Here is a 23,477-nt window from a genome sequence, read left to right as displayed (position 1 = left end):
CTTGGCTCCCTGTGATCCTGGAGCAGTCCTGCTGCACTTGGCTCCCTGTGATCCTGGAGCAGTCCTGCTGCACTTGGCTCCCTGTGATCCTGGAGCTGTCCTGCTGCACTTGGCTCCCTGTGATCCTGGAGCTGTCCTGCTGCACTTGGCTCCCTGTGATCCTGGAGCTGTCCTGCTGCACTTGGCTCCCTGTGATCCTGGAGCTGTCCTGCTGCACTTGGCTCCCTGTGATCCTGGAGCTGTCCTGCTGCACTTGGCTCCCTGTGATCCTGGAGCTGTCCTGCTGCACTTGGCTCCCTGTGATCCTGGAGCTGTCCTGCTGCACATAGCTCCCTGTGATCCTGGAGCTGTCCTGCTGTACATAGCTCCCTGTGATCCTGGAGCTGTCCTGCTGCACATAGCTCCCTGTGATCCTGGAGCTGTCCTGCTGCACATAGCTCCCTGTGATCCTGGAGCTGTCCTGCTGCACATAGCTCCCTGTGATCCTGGAGCTGTCCTGCTGCACATAGCTCCCTGTGATCCTGGAGCTGTCCTGCTGCACTTGGCTCCCTGTGATCCTGGAGCTGTCCTGCTGCACTTGGCTCCCTGTGATCCTGGAGCTGTCCTGCTGCACTTGGCTCCCTGTGATCCTGGAGCTGTCCTGCTGCACTTGGCTCCCTGTGATCCTGGAGCTGTCCTGCTGCACTTGGCTCCCTGTGATCCTGGAGCTGTCCTGCTGCACTTGGCTCCCTGTGATCCTGGAGCTGTCCTGCTGCACTTGGCTCCCTGTGATCCTGGAGCTGTCCTGCTGCACTTGGCTCCCTGTGATCCTGGAGCTGTCCTGCTGCACTTGGCTCCCTGTGATCCTGGAGCTGTCCTGCTGCACTTGGCTCCCTGTGATCCTGGAGCTGTCCTGCTGCACTTGGCTCCCTGTGATCCTGGAGCTGTCCTGCTGCACTTGGCTCCCTGTGATCCTGGAGCTGTCCTGCTGCACTTGGCTCCCTGTGATCCTGGAGCTGTCCTGCTGCACTTGGCTCCCTGTGATCCTGGAGCTGTCCTGCTGCACTTGGCTCCCTGTGATCCTGGAGCTGTCCTGCTGCACTTGGCTCCCTGCGATCCTGGAGCTGTCCTGCTGCACTTGGCTCCCTGCGATCCTGGAGCTGTCCTGCTGCACTTGGCTCCCTGCGATCCTGGAGCTGTCCTGCTGCACTTGGCTCCCTGCGATCCTGGAGCTGTCCTGCTGCACTTGGCTCCCTGCGATCCTGGAGCTGTCCTGCTGCACTTGGCTCCCTGCGATCCTGGAGCTGTCCTGCTGCACTTGGCTCCCTGTGATCCTGGAGCTGTCCTGCTGCACATAGCTCCCTGTGATCCTGGAATCCTGGAGCTGTCCTGCTGCACTTGGCTCCCTGTGATCCTGGAGCTGTCCTGCTGCACTTGGCTCCCTGTGATCCTGGAGCTGTCCTGCTGCACCTATACCCATTTGTTTTTCACAGATAAGACTTTCCCCAGCATACAGAGCTTCCTTAAAACTTTGTCCTTTACTACAAAACTGGAAAAACAGATGATTGCCCTGGGGTTTTAGCCATTCAAATGTGCAGGGACAGTGACAGGATGTGCATGGTCAAGTCCCAGTTCCTCCCTCACCAGTCCAGTTCATGTTGCAAATAAATTCTGCATAAAATGTAAACATTGAATCCCTTCTGCTTATTCAGGAGTTCCAGTTATTCCTGTGTTATTACGTCTGCTCTTATCTTCCAAGCCAGTTAACTTATTCTTTCCCAACTCCAGCTTATCTTCTGTCAACAGTAGTTTCTTCTGCATCTCTTAAACCTCATGGTTATGCTGGGTGAGTTAGTCGGAATGGTCTGACAAAACAGCCCCCCTTTCTGTAATTTTGGCATCCAATCTTGCAATGTACCCTACCAATGTGCTATTTATTTTAGAGAGCTCTTCCACCAAAAGATCAAAAGTTTGATCGCTTCTCAAGATCAATGTACAATCCATGACTGCATCCATGTTAACAAGTGGACTGGAAGCTCTGTACTGGATGGGCAGACACAGATAGTAGGATGATTTTTATGGTTTCTAAATTGTGTGCAAAATTTTGTCTCTGTCTTGGGAATTCACCTCTATTCAACGCTCATAACAGTCCACAACACCTTCAATGAAACCAAGTAGAAGTGAACAAAAGTTTATTGTAATGCCAACAAACAAAGAATGGTTAAGCGCTTTCACTTGAATAAAACAAGCTTCCTCAGAACACCATAGCTTGCATCACAGTTGTTTAACTTTTTTGGCGCCAAAATTCAGTTTGAAATTTTAAAGCTATACACACATCCTTGACCATTGTTCTCTATTCATAAAATATTAAATAATATTCATATTATTTCTAAAAGCAATGCTACATATAATATGTGTTAACATTTTTTCAGTTTAACTTGTTCACTTTAGCAAAAACATTTACATTTAGATCATATCAAAACATGTTTAAAAACATATAAAAATATACCTAATAGATGGTTCATTTTAAGACCAATAGTGGTTTGACAGTGTCATTTAAACATGGTATAGTGGAAGCATCCGTATATATTTGCCACCAAAATTCTTTATATAATAATAAATTATTAAAGTCACCCCCTCTGTTATTGGTGTGCACAATGTCCACTATACCAAAATTAAAATGTTTGTCACCATATTGTTTAATATGTTTATACAAAGCATTTTTTTCATCCTTCCTTCTGATGCTATAAAGGTGAGAGTATATACGTTTATTTAAACTCCTTTGAGTCTTACCTATATAGAATCCTGAACATGTTCTACAGATGGCAATGTACACCACCATTTTAGTTGTACAGTTGCCCCCACAGAATTTAATTCTAGTGTGTTTGTAATTATCCAATTTCACACTGTCTCCCTGAAATAGTGTGACATTGTTTACATGCCCCACATTTTGCAGTTTTCATGTATTCTGTCTTCTTAATAAAGATACCCTTCTCTAAAATAGATTTTATGTTGGCCCCTACCTTATAAACAAACCTTGGGCATTCACCTAATGTGGGTGCTATATCTTGATCAGCAGATATATTATATGCCAGTTGTTCATTAAAATCTTCTTAACTTTACCTGAATATATGCCAAATTCCAAAATGCAAGATTTACCAAAAATGCAAGTTTCAGACTTCATATCATGCAATGTATCCACAGTCGAAACAATAGCTGTCCTATATTTTTCACCCAACAAAGGCTTGTACTGGTTACCCCATTTCCTCACAACATAATTACTTACATTTTCCATAACTCTAACGTCATAGCCTCTGTCCTTAAATAAGGACGTAATAAATTTCACCTCATCCAACATGTCTTCATACCGTGAGGTCATCCTAACTGCTCTAATAAGCGGGCCCTTATATATATTCGTGAATTGTTTCTTCGGATGGTAGCTAGAATATTCCAAATAACTATTCGAAAAAGTGTTCTTTCTATAAATTTTGGATTTAAACTCATCCCCTGTTTTTGACACACGTGTCTAAATAAGCCACACCTTCGTGACTGCTAGAGGAGGTAAATTTTAAAAAATTACTGCTACTATTGATGTATTGTAAAAATAATGCTAGCTGTTCTCCACCATCCCAAATCAAATGTATGCCATCAAGGTATCGGACGTAATATTTTATGTATGTCATAAAGTGACTATCTAAAATAGTCCTCTCTTCCCATTCAAGCATTACCAAGTTGGCGTATATGGGAGCACAAGCTGCTCCCATAGCTATGCCTTTGGTCTGCTTGTAATATTCTCCCTCAAATATAATGTAATTGTGTTCGAGAACCAGGGACAACATATCCGTAAGAAGACAGATGGTGTCCCATTGGATATCTGTATGTTTTCTTATACTCGTAGCAAATGAGGACATGTTGGATGAGGTGAAATTTATTACGTCCTTATTTAAGGACAGAGGCTATGACGTTAGAGTTATGGAAAATGTAAGTAATTATGTTGTGAGGAAATGGGGAAACCAGTACAAGCCTTTGTTGGGTGAAAAATATAGGACAGCTATTGTTTCGACTGTGGATACATTGCATGATATGAAGTCTGAAACTTGCATTTTTGGTAAATCTTGCATTTTGGAATTTGGCATATATTCAGGTAAAGTTAAGAAGATTTTAATGAACAACTGGCATATAATATCTGCTGATCAAGATATAGCACCCACATTAGGTGAATGCCCAAGGTTTGTTTATAAGGTAGGGGCCAACATAAAATCTATTTTAGAGAAGGGTATCTTTATTAAGAAGACAGAATACATGAAAACTGCAAAATGTGGGGCATGTAAACAATGTCACACTATATTTCAGGGAGACAGTGTGAAATTGGATAATTATAAACACACTAGAATTAAATTCTGTGGGGGCAACTGTACAACTAAATTGGTGGTGTACATTGCCATCTGTAGAACATGTTCAGGATTCTATATAGGTAAGACTCAAAGGAGTTTAAATAAATGTATATACTCTCACCTTTATAGCATCAGAAGGAAGGATGAAAAAAAATGCTTTGTATAAACATATTAAACAATATGGTAACAAACATTAGTTTAATTTTGGTATAGTGGACATTGTGCACACCAATAACAGAGGGGGTGACTTTAATAATTTATTATTGTATAAAGAATTTTGGTGGCAAATATATACGGATGCTTCCACTATACCAGGTTTAAATGACGCTGTATCTGTCAAACCACTATTGGTCTTAAAATGAACTATCTATTAGGCATATTGTTATATGTTTTTAAACATGTTTTGATATGATCTAAATGTAAATGTTTTTGTTAACATTTTTTCAGTTTTTTAACTTGTTCACTTTATCAACACATATTATATGTAACCTTGCTTTTAGAAATAATATGAATATTATTTAATATTTTATAAATAGAGAACAATGGTCAAGGATGTGTGTATAGCTTTAAAATTTCAAACTGAATTTTGGCGCCAAAAAAGTTATAACAACTGTGATGCAAGCTATGGTGTTCTGAGGAAGCTTGTTTTATTCAAGTGAAAGCGCTTAACCATTCTTTGTTTGTTGGCATTACAATAAACTTTTGTTCACTTCTACTTGGTTTCATTGAAGGTGTTGTGGACTGTTATGAGCGTTGAATAGAGGTGAATTCCCAAGACACAGAGACGGAATTTTGCAGGCAGTGCATTTGCTGCTTTTTCTTTTCTAGTTGAACTTTTATGGTTGCTGCACTGTTTGCTTCAGTTGAGTTCATGGTTTCTAAATTGGAACATCAACCACCCAAGCAGTACTGATAGGGTAGCTACTGCTTACTTTTTACCACAGTTTCAAATGAATAATAACCAGAGAAATATTTGAATATAGGGGAGATGAGCACAGCTGTCAGGTTAGGAACCAACATCTTAAAGCTCACAACCAGAAGTCATTTGTTCCATACTCAACACGAACACTGAAGTTTGTTCCCAAATTCTGAGTGGACTTCTTAAAGCTTAACGACTTTGGTTCCATCTTGGAAATGTGAAAGATCCTTTCATTGGCTTAATCAAATTGCAGGATGATTGTTGTACTAACTGTACAGACCCTAATGAAGTCAAATGCTGTTATGTATATAACATTCAGAACATTTTTTCTAATCACTCAAAAAACAGAGAAACTCCGCTTTTCTGTCTGTAGTACACTGTATGTAGCACCATGTATGGTATTGCTTGTAGCATCCAGTATGGACTAATTTTGTTGCTGTTGATCTGATTGCAAGTACAACTATAAACTGATTTGAAAGGACAGAGTAACAGATATGTGCCCCTTCTTTCATTCTAATAGAAAATAGCTTCTCATTCCTTTTAGCTGAAATTGTCTTGCAGTAGGACTTTTAGATGGCAGTTTCTGTGATCACAGAGTGAATTCACCTGGTAACTGCCACAAGATTTGTGACCTTAAACTATCAGTAACTGTAGACAGCATGTTTGCAGTCTTTAGGCTGAAATGCATGTGCAGGAGTGTTGTGTGTGTCTTAATAAGCAGATTTCTTTACCACCAGACTAGTGTTGCTATTCTCACATAACCTTGTAAAGCTTTGTATTACAAAAGGATAGGATTTTGAACACACATGGGAAGTTGTATCATAATAATGTGTTTCACAGTGTTGCCAGTACCGAGGAAAGAAAGTTCATTCCTTGTTCACTGTTGCATCATTCATGTATCACATCCGTCATGTGAGTCCATGTCACACGAGGTGGAGGGATGCATAACAAGAGACAGTAAATTGGAATTAGTGTGCAGGTGCTAATTAAGTACACTGTTGTGTAAACATTAGGAATTTACAAGTTATAAGCCATGTTTGTCTTTTCGGCTTTTCCCGGTTAGGGGTCGCCACAGCGGCACTCCGGTTCACTAATGATTGGCAGTAGATTTTTATGGTGCCGAGTTGCCAGCCCGACGCCCAACCTTTATCGAAGGCACACCCATTCACGCATGTCTTTTGAACGCCACTCGAGCGCGGGGAGGACATGCAGACTCCACACAGAAGGCACTCCAGCTGAGAATCTAACAGGAAAACCTCTTGCTGTGAGGCAACAATGCTACCGCTGTTGATAAATGACTAGTGCATTTCCCAAACAGTTTTATTCCTGGATCTTGAAAAAGTTGCAGAAGCACATGCATATATACACTATACCACCGAGAGCATAACAGACCAAAGCCAAGTATTAAACATAGTAATCAGAGGTCTGACACTTTTAAAAACTGGAAGTTACATACCAGATAGTCAGTGTGGCAGTCTGTGTGCAGCAAACAAAAAAAATAAATTAAATCTATGAAATCTGAAACTTTCAAAAATTTGAGTGGCCCTATGGTTTGGGTTGTACTCCTGTGTCTGCTTTACATTTCAGGTATACACATAATGTTTGTAATATATTTCATAAAGATTTTTTCTTTTAGCGAACTTCGTGATGAAACATGTTAATCAGCAAAAGAATTAAACATTGGAAAAACTTGAGTATGGAATTTTAGGAGGCATGCATTTGCACTTCTGCTTTACTCATATGGAAATTTTATAAAAACATATATGCATGACCCATATGTGATATACATGTTTTTTTAAACCAATGTTTAGGATTTTGTCTAACATAAAACTGACCTGTTTCAAGTAGACTAGAGAGACAAAGTAGTTGGTGCAATGCTGTTCCCCCTTTGATAAACAGCATGTAGTCTTTGTGTTAGACAAAACGTTCTTGTATTATAAAAAGGAGTCCTCTGTAGCCAATACTGCCTAATTAGCCTTAAAAAGCAGAGAACATGTGCACGGTTTCTGATCTACAGGCCAATGTACTTTGACAAGCCCTTGAGGTGCAGTTAATGTTGCTAGAAATGGAAATGTTTAAAATACCAAGAACATATTCTTAGCGATTCAGCCCCTACCTTTCATTTGATTTTCTATATAGGCACCCCAGTGTACACACACTGAAGTGTGCATTTTAGAATATATGAATAATTTTACTAGTTATGACTAGGTGTCTAGTGTCACTTTTGAGTAATATGTTTTCATATTCTTTCTAGTGTCTCATTGAGCGAGAGCTTCATTGCACCTGCAACTCATCAGAGTGATGAATTTTAAAGTTTATCTGTGCTGGAGGGAATAAGGGGCTGTGTCACTTTATCCTACTGACTTTTATATAACTCAGTCTATGAGAGAGTGAAGAAAAGTACACTTTTAATTTCCTCAAATGAATGAGTTGTGCAACATCATTATAATTCTATTTTTTTAACATATAATGAATTTGTGGTCTTTATTCAGTACATTACAGTAAGTCATGCCATAGCCAACTGAGAATATATCAGTGTTTCAGTAACTTAAACTAGTCTGCATTTATGTATTATTAATCTCCTGTATGCTTTTTTGGGTGGGGTTGGGGGGGGCAGGAAGTTTTATTCTGTGTTATAGCAAACAAAGCAGGAACAGAGAGAAAATTGCAGGGCAGATTTCATTATTTATTTTTATTTTATTTATTTTACATTTGTTTAATGGGATAGTCCAACTGGATGCATGTCCATTTTCAGCGGAGGCCTGGGGAGAAAAGCTCCAAATAGGCAAAAATTACATAGATTACACAAAAAGTTAGATAACATTAGAAAATATAAAACAAAGTGATTATGTACAGTGGTGTAATAGTGTTTTTCTAGTAGGGGCACACAATTCTCATGGACAGAAACAATTAAAAGCAAGAGACGTCAGACTGGATACAGTGCTTGGTGACGTAGTTGCATGTTATGATATTTATAGATTATGCTTTCACTTTATAACTTGATCAGGGTTGGTACATGGGCAAAGCCAGTTCACTTTGAGACACTGTTTGAGGTTTCTTTTGAAGAGACCTTTGGAGGATTGTAGGGTTATATAGTTTGGCAACAAATTCCAGGTTTTGCCAACAAAGTTGGCAAACAGGGATTCACCAGCAGAGTTATTAGGTTTGTGGGTTTTGGCCAGTAGTTTGTTGGCTGATTCGTAGGGATGTCAGGTTACTATATGGCTTAATATTTATAAGTGAGGGGGGTATCCACAGGGTGGTACAGAATTTGGTGTGCTATTAAGAGTTGATTGAATTGAATTAAGCTGGGCAGTTCTAGCCACACTAGTTATTTCAGGTCCTGGCAGTGGTGGGTTCTATAGATGGAGCCAGTGGCGAATCTGCAGTATGGTTGTAGCTATGGGACAGCTTACATAGTTCAGATTTGTTGAGGTTTGAGAGTACAGGTGAGGCATATAAAAGAGTGGAGAGTAGGTGTGACCGGACGATTGCAGTCCTAGCAAGTGGGGTTAAAAATGTCTAGTTTCTATACAGTGATCCACGCTTCTTATTGATGGTCTGTATGGTTTTGTTGACTTGTAGGTCAAATTTAAGATTATTGTCTGTGATAACCCCATTAATTCCTGTTAAGGAAATTATTTATACAAAGCAAATTATATTTAATAGTATGTTGTCTGTAGTAAATTTGTTTTATATTCTTCCCTTCTCCACTCCATAAATCCAGTCTTTAATTCATTGTCATCAAATTATTTTCCAGTCATCCAGATACACTTTTTGGAGGGTAAAAATTACTGAATTGTACATCTTCTATACTAAATATTTGACTTGAATGGTAAATCCTCCTATTTCTTAGTCGAGATTTTCTTCCAGTACTCAGTCTGTCCTTGGTTGTGCATCTTTAGATGTGTGTGTTTGAAACGGATATTTCTCAAGTAAGCTCCTAAACATGTAACCATTGTATACCTCATGAATATTTAAGTATCGTCTCTGGTGCCAGAAGTGTATGCATACCTCTTAACCTCTTAGAGCAAGAAATCTAGAGAAAGCCACAAATAATGGAGGGCCAAAAATAGGGACACTTTTTAAATATTGCTCTTACAAACTTTGCATCAGCATGAATTTTCTGAAGGATAATAATTCTGAAAATCAAATGTCTGCCATTGTTTTATGATTACATTCCTCAGTGATTTTCAAGTGATTTACCAGAAAACTACAATTTTATGAAAAATGTACCAAAAATGAGTAAAAAATCTATACAGTTAAGAGCTATGCGTGTCCATTTACTTGGCGTATTTTCAATGGCTCAGAGCTTCTTAAACTGTAAATACTGCCAGATACTGCATTTTTAACATAATACAGTCATATTGCACATCTGATTCTGAAAAATAATTAAAAAATAATTTTTAGGTTTTGTTGATGTGCTTTAATATGCATTTGCCAGTTTAGCTGTCAAAAGTTTAGTTCATAGGAGATTACTAGGCTAACCGCTTAAGAGCCGTTACAAGTGTAGCTGTTATTACCAGAATTTTAACTGATTTTCGATCCCTAAGGGCTAGAGGATGGCTTAGGTTTGTGCCTATGTCTTTTGAGTATTTTACAGACTGCCCCCTGTCCATAAGGGACATGGATGCAAACCCAGGAGTGAATATACATTCCCCATCCATTTGAAGACGGTCATGGAAGGGCTCTGCTTATGTGAATAGGAAGCTTGTTCCAGAGAGGGGGTAATCTCTGAGATGCATATCTTTCTCTCTAGCATGTTTTGTTCATCTCGGAACAGGTTTGGATCCCTAGATCTGGTGACCCTAATGCTGTTTGCTTTGCGAACATGTAACAGTTGCTTCAGGGCTGGATTTGTGAGTGCCTTGTAGGGTATGTATGGACCCCCCCTTAATAGTGAGTAGGAGATATAGTAAAGGGATAAGGCTTGTAGTCTGTCCACAAAGGACATGTTGTTTACACCCTATATTTTCTTGTAAGCAATCTCTAAGACTGCTCCAGCTTGGGCAGGTAAATGCCAAAATGTACATTGTACTCTATTATTGGTCTGATGAGGGCTGAGTATAGTGGGATTATAACTTCCCTGTATCCAGATGCCATGCTTTTACTTATAAGGTGTGCCACATAGAAAGACTTCCTCACCACTGTGGACACTTGGCGGTCCAAGTTCAGGCTACTGTCTATCTGTGTACCTAGATCTCTCTCCTCTGAGTCCACTCTTAAGGGTGTGCTATTAATATGGAAATTTGCTGGGATATTTGACTTCCCAAAGGGGTATGATTGTGCTTATTTATGCTTAGCTTTAGGCCATGGCACTGGCACCAGTCAGTTTAGTCAGACCCTACTGAAGGATATCCCAACTTGCAGTCATCTGCAGACTTAGTCAGCCAAAGGCCTTCTACATTAGTCTTGTCTTCAGTAAAGTATATTCTGAACAGGAGAGGATCCAACAATGAACCCTGTGTCATACCACTAGTAACTGACCTCTTGCTGGATTTGGATTCACCCACTCTAACAAAATCTGTGAGCCATTTGACTAGCCGTCTGGTGACGTAGGGGTTTATGCCCAGTTTTGTGAGTTTATCTGCAATACCTGAGTAGGGAATCTAATGCCTTAGCCAGGTCAAGGCAGGCAGTATGCACAGTTATTTACTGTCATGGCCTTAGCGACTTTCTCGAAGTCCACCAGACTGAGCAGGCATGACCTGCCCTTGGGTGAACTGGGCTGGTGTATGCCTTATTCATGTAGTATTTTGCTTTACAACTGATAGTACTAGTTGCTGTCTTGTTTATAGCTACATTTTTAAACAAGAATATTGTATATATTTTTAAACAAGAATATTGTACACAAGCAATCGGAAAATCAGCACCTCATGTTTGCTTACACACTAACATGCAGTGTTTTGCTGGACTGACTGTGGTAAGCTTTTCTTCAGACAACTAACCTCCTAATGATGGAATTTGAAATGTGGACAGAAGAGAAGAAAAATAAATAATGAAGAATATCTATAAAATAAAGAATATGACTGAAGTAAACCTTAATCGTGATTTAGGAAATACTTTCAACCTGTATCATCTGCTAAAATATCCCATGCTTCTATATTTAGAAAATGGTATATAGCAGGAGATTTTTTCCCTAAAGTTTTTGGCAAAGAAATTATAGTTTGCCAACTTTGAAAGAGTAGCAGCTGTACAGTAGCAAATTATCTTTCTTAGAAGATAATTTTTTGCTAGTGCTTCAATGCGAGTGTTGTACAGCTGATTGTAGTAAGTTTTTTTTTTCAGTTCTTTAGGTATCATCTTGCAACAGTGTGTTAGTGTAGTCGTAATTTGTTGGTATGTTGTATATAAATTAAGAGTACTGTGAGAAAATGTTGCACACACTTTGTCGTGCTGTTGAACAGTATGTTTTATAGATTTCGAGGATACAGTTCTCAGAAATGTGCATTATTTCCAAATATTTTTTTAAAGCGAACTTTTTGGTACAATGTGGAGTTGTAGCCTGAATATGATTGCTATTTACATACACACAATGAAGTGGAGAGCTTGAAGGATTTCCTGGCAGTATTGGAGATGTTGATGTTTGTGTACATTCCCAGATCCTTGGTCATGCTGTCAGTCATAAGATGAAGATCATTTGTGCAACAGTGTGTGCAGGAGCAATAGTTTTACCAAAGGTTACAGTGTATTACATTTCGTTGCATTTATGATGTGACCCTAATTAGAGCGCTAGTTATTACTGTAATCAAGGCCTTGCAGCGGTAGTGGTAAATCTGAAGGGAGAGGTCAGAATGATTCTTAGTTTGTGACACTTAATTTAGTTGGTTGAATGTTGTTGGCACTTGCTTGTACTTCAGAGAAATAGATTCCAATGAGAAGAGAGCCTAGGACAAAACATTGAAGGACACTACTACTTAGTTTGCTTTAGTTTTTTTTTTTTTTTTTTATATATATAGAGAGGGTAGAATGTATTTGATTGTGAGTGTTTTGTTTTGATGGTTACCAATCCAGTATTTGAGCCTGTCCAGCCAGGAGTCAACCTGGAGCAAAGCTAACCACATGTACAATTATTTAAATGCAGTATTAGCTGCAGAGTTTTAAAGCACCAATTTCCATAAAGTGCCATTAATGGAGAGATTGAATATGCAAGGGGTTTGAATGGGAGAGAGAAGATAATCAACAATGAATCTGAATGGAGAGATGGACTCTGCTAGAAAAGGAGAGTAGTATTGCTAGAAGTGAATTTATCCTCAAGTCTTGGGTGAGGATGAGACAGAAGTGGGTCCTGTGGGATCATTGCTCCATCCCAGCTAACAAATTCAGAATGAAAAAGTTCCTTCGCATGGTGTACCCTGCATTTATAAAATCTCACCAAGATGTCACTGATTATATAGACTGTATTTTGTATATCTTAAACTTGAGTAAAAAAAATAAATAAAGAAGGTTGTATGCACGTCTCGGGATAAAAAGTGCCTACTCTTGGTGTATACACTGGTGTCAGGGCTGAAAAAGGCAGCGTAGAATCCTTAGAAAGTGAAAGCCTTCTTTCCACAGGGTTAGGCAGGCTCTGGTGGAGGGTGTCCCCCACCACATGGTAGAAGGAAGTAATAGCCCAGGAAAAAAAATGATTGTCTCTATGCATCTTGCTTGTCCTAAGTGGACTGTTGAGAATAAGGAAGAGATTCTTTTCTTACTATTAAGAAGAAAAAAAAAATCCTGCACATATATATGAAGAAACATTGGGCCACCTGGAAAAGGAAGCAACAAAGGAACTGAAGAAAGATGAACAAAAAATGTTGGAACGGTTGAAAAAAGAAACCTGGATGTGGTAAAGAAAGAGAGTAAGATTTTATATGGTTTTAGAATTGCATAGCAATGGAAAGGGCAGCAAACTGTAGATTTTGATACAAGTAATGCAATGTGATGGGCCAATGAAATCCCATATAGAGGAGCAACAGATGGAGCAGGATGAATCTGAAGAAGATATGTCAATGGGATATGTTCTGGAATCTTCTGTAGAAGTCTGACATGAAAGTCCAGTTAGAATTGCACAGCAAAAGAGAGCAGAAGAAAATTATCTAAGGGAAAACCTGCTGGATATAATAGAGATGGATGAAAGACATGGATTTCAGAAAGTAAACAAGACCCTAAATGTCAGAAGACCAATAAAACTGATGTACACAGTAATAAGGACTATTAAAAGAAAGTCCAGTGATGTAACAAAAGTAAGATTTATTGTTGTGCAGGCAAATTAATAACAGACGTTGTTACCATAAAATGTAGAGTAACAAAATAAAGGAACACTTAGAATACTGCCATGGAAGTACTGAATAGAGAGAACTATAAACCAACCAAGATATAAAGTATCACTGTTAAAAGATATAGAAAAGGGGTCTGATCATCGAGCATTTTTAAAATGCTGTGATAAAATCATCGCAGAGTATCATAACAGGCCAGGATTTGTTGTAAACTTCTGTCCAAAAATAAACTGAAATAAGGAAAAGATTTAGAAATGAAGCAAAAGAACTAGAAACGCCACCAAAAAAATGGGTACATTTTGGAGAAGCATTTATGAAGACCCTGTTGAAACAAAGATGTGGACTGTGTAACAGAATTTAAAGAAACTGTAAGAAGCTCTGATACAGAGGATATGAAATGGGGTGAAGCAGGAGCCAGAAAAATTGAGACACAATTAAGTTTCCTAACTAGAAAGCCATGATTTCAGATGCAGTACCAAACATCTGGCTATAGCTAGTAACATAGATCCACAGTGATTTAGCCGCGAATAAAAAAAAATGACACATATGGGCATCCTAAGTACACATCAGCCCGGTTAACAACCAGGAAGAAAACACTGTAACTCTGCCTTAATGAACCTGTAAGCCATCCTAAGGACTATAGATAATAGGGTTATATTCCGATGATAAGTTAGTAGTTAGTACAAATGTAGTATGCACTGAAGACCTTCACAGGTACACTTACACGTGAGAAGATATGAGTGCAAGCATGCTGGGGAGTAAAGAGTATGTTTGTGAGCACACACACAGACACACACATGGGTGCGCATGCTTACACACACGCACAACACACAGACTGCAGCCAGTAGCTGTATTCACTCTTTCTTGTGACTGTAAGAGAAAGTTTCTTAATGAACACTGTTAACTTACAACTTGTAGATATATACCTGGGAGTATCTGACATGTTGCTTTAGTGTTTTCTGAAGTTGGTCTGTAGTGGGGTTTGCTTTAAACCTTGTGGAAGACTGTTACATGATTTGGTAATACTACTGAAACCCTGAAATTTGTTTGTTGTACTATGTGGAAGAAGTGTCATGAATTGACTTCCTTGGTATGGATCCTAGCTTTTGTTTACAGTAAAAAACAATTGTATTGCTGCAGTAGTCTGGTTTCACTTTGTGATCCAGTGCAGATCCTGGTACTTCTTTTCATTCCTTATACCTCCTTACTCTCCCTTCTTCACTTATTTCCTTACTGCTATCTAATTCTCCTCCCTGACCTTCTCTTTAAATACACCATTAGCCTGTTTTCCCCCTCACTGCATATTGCAGTTCATGTTTGTATTAGACTAACTTACCTTTAATTTCTCTACAATCTAAATTTCTCTGAATAACTTGTATTAATTCTTAACCAATGTTTTTATATTATGTCATATTTTTATAATTATTTAAACTGCAGATGTTTCTGTTTTATTTTTTGAAGATTGGAAAATTATAAACATTTTTTGCAATAATTTAGAGCTTTTCTTCCCGGGCATCAGCTGAAAATGGGCTTCTACCCAGTCGGACTTTCTCAGTAATGAAATGCCAATAAATAAATGAATAAAATAAATTCTGTTGTCGTGCTGTTTGACTGTAATGGAGATGTTCGTGTTTCACTGTTGCAGTCATTACAATTGGGTTATCCTGCTGGCAGGCTACCCGCAGTCAGCCTGAATTCCAAAGTCCTGGTCTGGTGTTGATTGCTGTTGCCTCTTCCCTGACGTCCGTGTGCCAGGGGTATAAAAGATGCAGCCGATGCCATTTTCTTCAGTATTTCTTGCCGCACGGTGCCCGAAGCAAAAGCAGTTCACAAGTGCCGGTCGGCCGACTCCTGAGATTTCCAAAATTGAATTTCAGATCCGAAGTCTTCTATAAAGCTAAGTACCCAGTTGGGGAATCTTTTTTTCTTGCTCCAGACTGATGTCAGAAAAAGTTAACAATTGTATTTCTTGTGGGAAGCAAATACCTCATAAGGATTTTCATTCTTACTGTATTCCTTGCCTAGGCCCTGACCATGACGTAGCTAGTTGTCGGTTTTGTGCTAGATTTAACCAACGCACTATTAAGCGTCGGTACGATTTTGCTTTTCATTACTTTGGCCGAAGGTTTAACTATATAATGCTGTCGGAACAACCGATGACCGGAATTCATAAAAAGCACAAGGAAAAAGAAAAGGACAGGCATCCCAGGTCTAAAACCAACGAAGCCTCTTCTAGGCCAGTCGCTGGTTCTCAGTGAGGCACTTTCACAGCCCCTGACACCCACTACCTCAGAGCCACAGGCCGCCTCAGTCCCCCACGTGGAGACAGTTAGGCCTCTAGATACTCAAGGTATTGGGTCTTCGGAAACTAATCCCTCAGATGGGTCCGGAGCCGCTGAGCAGGCATCGGCTTCTGAGGGTGTTTTCAGACCTACACAGCTTTATATCAAGCCAACTTCAGCATCCAAGACAAAGACTAAAACAGTTTTAAAGACGAGGAAACAAGTACAGCATTCTCCAGGACAGACTTCCATGCCTAAGAAACAGATGCTCAAAATGGCCGAAGACCTAATTACTTTGATCAGGGGTTCCCATCCCCCTCCTGGTAAGAGGCCTAGGCAAGATACTGAATATGATTCCTCTGATCAGGTTTCCATTTCCTCTGACTCCTCTTCAGAACAGGGATACTCTATTCCTCCCTATGAGGATACGGATGCTGAAGAATCTATTCCTTCAGCTTCTCCTCCTGAGGATTACTCTTTTGGGGAAGCCCTGCATACCATGTGGGAGCATTTCCACTGGGAGAACCAAGATTATTCAGATTCTAAGAAAAGGCTCAGAGACTTTCTTCTAGTACCTCAGCACAGACCTCTTGCTATTCCACCTATTCTAGACAGTGTAGATGATGTATTTTCAGAGTCTGGCCTGTCTCCCGACTCTTTACCTCCTGCACCTGTTAAGCCAGACAGATACCACAGGGTTCCAGATTCTCATAAATTTCTATATAAAAACCCTGCTGCTGACCCAGAAACTATTTCTCAGGGTCCCAAAGGGGTCAAGGCTGCTACAGCAAAAAAACCCTGTCCCCCCCCCAGGGATTCTAGGGCACTGGACAGATGGGGGAAAAAAGTTTACACTTTACTACCTTGGCTGTAAGGGCTTTAAATTGTCAGTTTCATATGCTTAAATATCAGCAATACTTAATGTCTCTGTTAAAATAGAAAATTTTGACAAATTCCGAATGTTCTGAGAAGAAGGAATTGCAGGATTTATTGCATGCAGCTGAACAAGTGGGAAAACATACTTTGCAATGTGGTTATGATTCGCTGGAGGCCTCTTGCAGGGCCGCTGTAACAGGTTCTGTTATTAGAAGGCATGCTTGGTTAAAGGAACAGACTCTGCCTGATCATGTTAAAGCAAAATTATTGGATGCTCCATTACAGCATGATACTTTGTTTGGTGTTAAGGCAGAAGAGGTGTTGAAGAAAATGGAGGATAAAGCTAAATCTATGCAGACAGTGAAGGATTTCTTACAGGTCCAGCCACCCAGATTTAGCAGGAACTGACCTTCTAAGAATTGGTCCTTTCCCGCTCAATGCACTACCAATTCTCTTCACTGCCCTTTGGCTTATCTACTGCGCCCAGGGTCTTCACAAAATACCTGGCACCAGTAATTGCATTTTGCAGACAGAGGAATTCAGATATATCCCTACTTGGACGACTGCCTTATTCAAGCAGGAGACCAAAGACATTCTACTAAAGCATCTGGCGTTTGTAAAAAGATTACTAATTTGCCTAGGGTACACAGTAAACGAAAATAAATCAAAACTAGTACCCTCTCAAGAGATAATATTCCTGGGTGCAAGCTTAAATACAACTGCCCAGATGGCTTATCTCATGCCAGACAAAGACAACTGACTTCTTACTTCAAAAGCATGGCAACAAAGACCCAGTTATCTGCAAGAATAATTCTGCAGGCTCTGGGCTACATGGCCTCCTGCATTCTGCTAATTCCATATGCAAGACTGCATATGAGGAAACTACAATAGTATCTAAAAAGTGTTTGGACTCAACATTGCCACAGCCTGGAATCATTAATTTCACTCATTCCCAGCCTGCAACAGGAGTTTCGATGGTGGGCACAGGCCTGTCACCACAACAAGGGACAGCCATTCACTTTACCCACAGCCAGGCAAACACTAACAGATGCGTCAGATTATGCCTGGGGGGCCCACATGGCAGGAAAATGTATTCAGGGCACATGGCCCCCAAGCCAAAGGCATCTTCACATCAATCAAAAAGAGATGGTAGCTGTACAAAATGCCTTGACAGCCTTCAAGGACCTACTTCATCCAGGACAGCTGCTGGTAAAGACGGACAACACCACAGTTATGTGGTACATACTACCCCCTCTGCAGGCAAGCCATGATTTTGTGGAACACCACATTGACCTACCAAGTACACCTGCAAGCACAATTCCTGCCAGGAAAAACAAATGCTCCTGGCAGACTAAGCAGAAACCTCATGGATCCTCACGAGTGGAAACTAGATCCACAAATCTTCAGCATGATAACAAGGAAATGGGGATGCCCAGACATAGATCTTTTTGCCTCCCCTCAACTGCCAACTTCAGAGATTCTGCACAAGGACTTATCACAAACAAGCATGGAAAGTGGATGCCTTGTCATTCAGCTGGAACAACCTTACAGTATATGCCTTTCCTCCACTGCCTCTCCTCCCCAAGGTACTCCTAAAGGTCAGACAAGAGAAGCCACAAATGATACTAATTGCCCCAGATTGGCCATGCCAACAGTGGTACCCAATCCTAAGGAGCTTGTCCCCAAGGCCCAGCCTGGACATTGCCTCAAATTCCTCATTTACTGACCCAAAAAAACAATCTGATCCTGCACAGCCAACTCAGAACCCTAAATCTAGCTGCATGGTGGATAATGTAACCATTCAGAATACACCTCTTTCTAAAGCGGTTATGGATGTTATTTTGGAGGCCAGGAGGCCCAGCACCAGAAAATCGTATGCAGAAAAATGGAAGATATTCTGTGCTTGGAACCAGGCACAAGGAATTGACACGCTTGTCCCAAATATACCTCAGATTTTACAATATCTAGATGCTGGACAAAGACCTATCCTTCTCTTCAATTAAGATCCATGCCTCTGCCATTTCAGCTCATTACAATACAGCTGCACCTATTTTTTCACATCCATTGCTTAGGCAGTTCCTCAGGGGGGCCAAAAATATAAGACCTCCAAGGAGAGCACCAATACCTGCATGGGACCTCCATTTTGTCTTGGAAAAACTCACACAGCTCCCTTTCGAGCCAGCCAATACAGCTGAGATAAAATTCTTATGGAAAGCAGCTCTGCTCCTAGCAATAACTTCAGCAAGAAGATTATCAGAGTTACAGGTATTAATGGCTGTGGAACCTTTTATCATCTTCCATCCGGACAGGGTTTCTCTAAGGACAAACCCAACATTTATGCCTAAGGTGGTGTCCAGTGTGGCTCTTAACCAAACCATTCATTTGCCTACTTTTTTCCCAAACCCACAGAATAAAGGGGAGAGACTTCTGCATTCTTTGGGCATACACCGACAGCTATTCTTCTACTTGGACAAAACTAAAACTTTCAGAAAGACTGAGCAACTTTTAGTGGCATATGCTGCAGGATCACAAGGAAAGGCTATCTCAAACCAGACTATTTCAAAATGGATAGGACACTGCATTCGTTTCTGCTATTCACAACATGGCAAGTCAGTGCCTAAGGGGGTTAGACCACATTCTACCAGGGCAGCAGCCACCTCAGCAGCCTTCCTCAGAGGAGTACCAACCAAGGATATTTTGGAGGCTGCAACTTGGACTTCAGTGCACACTTTTTTACTAAGCACTACCACTTGCCTCTTTACTCTAAATCCAGAGCAGGCTTTGCTACTGCAGTTCTGCAGGGCCTTATAGCCACTCCTAATTCTATTTAGATCCAGCCGCCCAACCTCAGTTTTGCAATTCTACCCAAGTGTAATGACTGCAACAGTGAAACACGATTAACATAGTACAGTTGTGTACCTACCATAAATGTAGATGTTCGAGTGTATTCACTGTTGCAGTCCAGGTTACCCACCCACAATCCCCCTTTCTTTGCTGGGACTTATCTGTACTTCTCTATCCTATACAACCTATGTGGTGTATTTGCTTGTAGACGAAGGTATTGTTTATTATTTTAGTGCATGCTTTTATAAGCAATGTTTTTTAGCCTACCCTTTTGGGGGCACCTGACATCTGGGGCAAGAAAAACTGAAGAAAATGGCGTCTGCTGCATCTTTTATACCCCTGGCGCACTGATGTCAGGGAAGAGGCGACAGCAACGGACGCTGGACCAGGACTTTGGGATTCAGGTCGACTGCGGGTAGCCTGCCAGCAGGATAACCCAAGTTTAATGACCAACAGTGACTACACTCGAACATCTACATTTATGGTAGGTACACGGCTGTACTTTTTATCCTTTTGATTATGATATTGAGATTGCATTGGTTAGTAAATGGTTGACTTTTGGGTATAAATTTTTTTGTGTAGAATCTGGGGCTGTGGGGCCAAAATCTCTACTTGCAGCCCCTTGCAAAAATTAACACAGTTGTAAATTAATTGTTAATGCATCCATTTATGTTTTTTGTAAGCAGTTATGCTTTGTGACTTATTTTGCAAGTGTTTAGTAACGTCCTGTGCAAGTTTAAATATTATCTTATTTCCATTTTTAAACTAAGTTAAAAGGTTGATGAAAGTAGGAGGTTGAGTTTAATCGTTAGTAATATAACTTCCTGAACGTCTATTTAAAATGCCTATTTTTCAACATGCCTTAATAACAGAATCCTGTATTTCAGTAAAATAAAGCACGATTAATTGATCTTGAAATTCAAGCAGCAAAGCCCTTAATTGCAGCTTAACATATGTAGGTTAGTACAAAACTCTTCAGTTCAGACAACTTATTTTCTGATGTGTATACATCTGTTTGACTGTTCATATGTCCACAGTTTGTTTTTAGCTGGCACATTTGTTTATTCAATGCTGTATTAGGTGAGGTTCGACTCCTCTATATTAACCATGACATAAATATAAGTTCATAGGTTCATACTAGGCTATCTGCCCGAGGGCATTTACAAACCTAGCCCATAGTTTTGTGGCTTACGCCACCCCTTTAGTTTGGAGAAACTATGCCCATTATTTTGCTGTGCCTCTGTCGAGCAGTGACACTGAGGTAATCCCTGGGGTATATCTGCGATCTCCCATCCATTGGTCAAGATTCCTCTTGAACAAGGCCAGAGAGGTGCTCTGCCTCACATGTACCGGGATTTTGTTCCACAGCATAGGGAGTCTCTGGGTGATGAATCTATCCCTCCAGCACGTCCTATTAATAACCGTGTCGAGGTTTAGGTCTCCCGCCCTTGTGGCTCTGAGGGATCTAGATTTTTTGAGGTGAAGCATGTTCAAGTCATGCACACATACATGCCCACACACATGCGAGTGCAGAGTTCCACGTCTAAGTGTATGTGATGCCTTTAGACAGCTTTCTGATCTGTATCATTGTTCAGTCATTTTAGGGGCCCACATTTCCTGGTTTAAATTAAGAATTAACTAGATGAGCATTCCTTGCAGGGCTACTTGTTCTGTACAGCAAAGATTTTGTTGCTGACTTTAAAAGCCTTCTGCAGACAGCTCTCTGAAATGAGCTGAGCGCTTGCTACATTAATGTGTGGTGTATGCATCTAATTTTGTTTGTCTTCATGGTGGTTTTATTTTGGATTGTGTAAGACTGTGAAAAGGAGCAAGACGTTTAACATGATGACTACTAAAAGATGTCAGTTTTAAGTGGTTTAATTTGTTGCATAATGACAGTATTGCTAAATGTGACTGTAGTCTGGGTAATCTATCCCACTGTGCCATCTGTTTGGTGGACAAGTTCTTTATACAACAGCTGTGTTAACAGTAGTGTAAAACAAAAGCATGCTGCCATCACTAGTGCAAGAGTTCTGAGTTATATGCTTCAGATACACATACATCATACTTAAGAGTTGTGTAAACTCCTGTTAACCTAGTATGTGGTGAATAATACAGCAGGCTGTATTATATCCTGTTGGCTATTGGCTGTATTATATCCTGTATGGCTAATTGGGTTAGGAATAGTTCATAAAGCCTTGCAGCTGATTTTGTGTAGTGTATGCCCACTAAAGCAATTAGGAGCTTGTAAACTATGCATTTGCTGTAGGCTGTCAGGTATCTAACACTGAACTAATGGAATAAACTCTGAAAGGGAGTATTAACATAGTAGAGAAGATTTGAACCAAGTGTTGATTGTTGCAGGAAGGAAATTGCTGTAGTCTTATCAAAGAAGCAATGGCAAAGAAGTTCAGATGATCCCAGAAGATTGCCAGTAGCAGAGTAAGTGGTACAGACTAGCTTTATTGAAGCCAGCTTACAAAATATATAACTTGTGTGAGGAAATATCTTAGTGGCTTAAAACATACAAGACATTTTGTTCTTTTTCACTGTCAATTTCGTTCTAATTAAGCAATGCAGCCATGTGGGTTTTGTAGCACATTTGTCCAAATAATTACGTTTTTGTCTTGTTCTGATCAGTTTCTTCTGTTTTTCACTGTCCTCCCTCTGCTCAGTATGAAGAGTAGACTGGTCTCAAACTCCAATCACATGGGAACCAAACACATCCATTCCCCATTGCCAGAGGGCTACAGTTACTGGGGGGGGGGGGTGACACATGTTTTTTCTCAGGGGATTAAGTGTAAACTTGCTTTCTGAACATTGACAGTATAGGAAATGTAATATATTTTGAAAAATAATAAAGTGCTTCTTTTTCTGACTGTTTATGATCCTTAAATGCCAGTTCTATGAGTTTTAATGCTCAAAGGCAGAGGAGTATGTTCACATCGATTATGAAATACAAATGTTCACTTGGAACTCTTCTAAGCTTTGGATCTGTCTTCAAAGTAGGCAACTGGGAGGGTGCCAGTGTATCCTCCATATTGTAATACAGGTGTTAGGTGTTCCTTTTCAACAGCTACTATTAAACATAGACTGCCAGAAACCCTACATTGTGTTATGCTGTCCATACTGCCAACAATATCTTATTTCTATACTCTGCCTACAGACGTACCAAACTGAACACCTTGATAGATGGCCACTTACTAAGAATTACCACGAGTAGGGAATTTTCTAGCAGCTATTCAAAGTTACGAGGTGAAATGTTAACTGAAGCTGTGTACAAAGTGTATGGCTCTTGGTTATGGTTTAAACTGCTCCCCCAGTTTAACAAATTGAGACGGTACTTTATGCATTCCTTGTATGTTGTATGTTTTATAATTCTGGATGTACTCTCCCCAATGATGAGCAAACCATGTGTGTTTTTCCGTCAGTGTCTGCTTAACACACGCAAAAAAAAAAATTATTGCAGTTGACAACCATGTACTTCACTACTTGTACTGAAGTTGTACAATAATGTATTTTCCATGTATTGTGTTTCCCCAGTCATGAGTCAAAAAAGGTAAAGTTCTGCATCAACACTCATAACGTGGCAATCTGGTGATGCCAAAAATAGGGAAGTATTACCGCTCACCTCTCTGTTCTGTAACGTGCTTTATAAATATAAAAATGCACCTAAAACACTTGGGTTGCTTAACTTTGTCAGCGTATATTAGATCTCTTGTGACTGCTTCACATGCAGTCTCAGCATGCCCGACCATTACAGTGGAAGATAATGTACTAAGCTGAATATGTTACGATACTTTTTGATGGCATCCCTAAACAGTTGGGGACAGTGAAAGCGTACTTTACAAGTTAATTCACTATTACGTGCATAAGCCCACTACTTCAAACCAAATGAGCTACACATATGATGCAACAAAGC

At 40.1% G+C, this 23,477-nt stretch overlaps 1 protein-coding gene across 1 annotated transcript in view; it reads left to right on the top strand.

Annotated features, from left to right (window-relative positions):
* Positions 1-23,477, top strand: part of LOC122816264 (arf-GAP with SH3 domain, ANK repeat and PH domain-containing protein 2-like) — a 1,594,524-nt gene that overhangs the window by 39,914 nt on the left and 1,531,133 nt on the right. The gene's annotated exons all lie outside the window — the stretch shown is intronic.

This window comes from Protopterus annectens, chromosome 12.part0, assembly GCF_019279795.1.
Source record: "Protopterus annectens isolate FY-2018-M chromosome 12.part0, PAN1.0, whole genome shotgun sequence".
NCBI lineage: Eukaryota > Metazoa > Chordata > Ceratodontiformes > Protopteridae > Protopterus > Protopterus annectens.
This window is presented reverse-complemented; position numbering and strand designations above follow the sequence as displayed.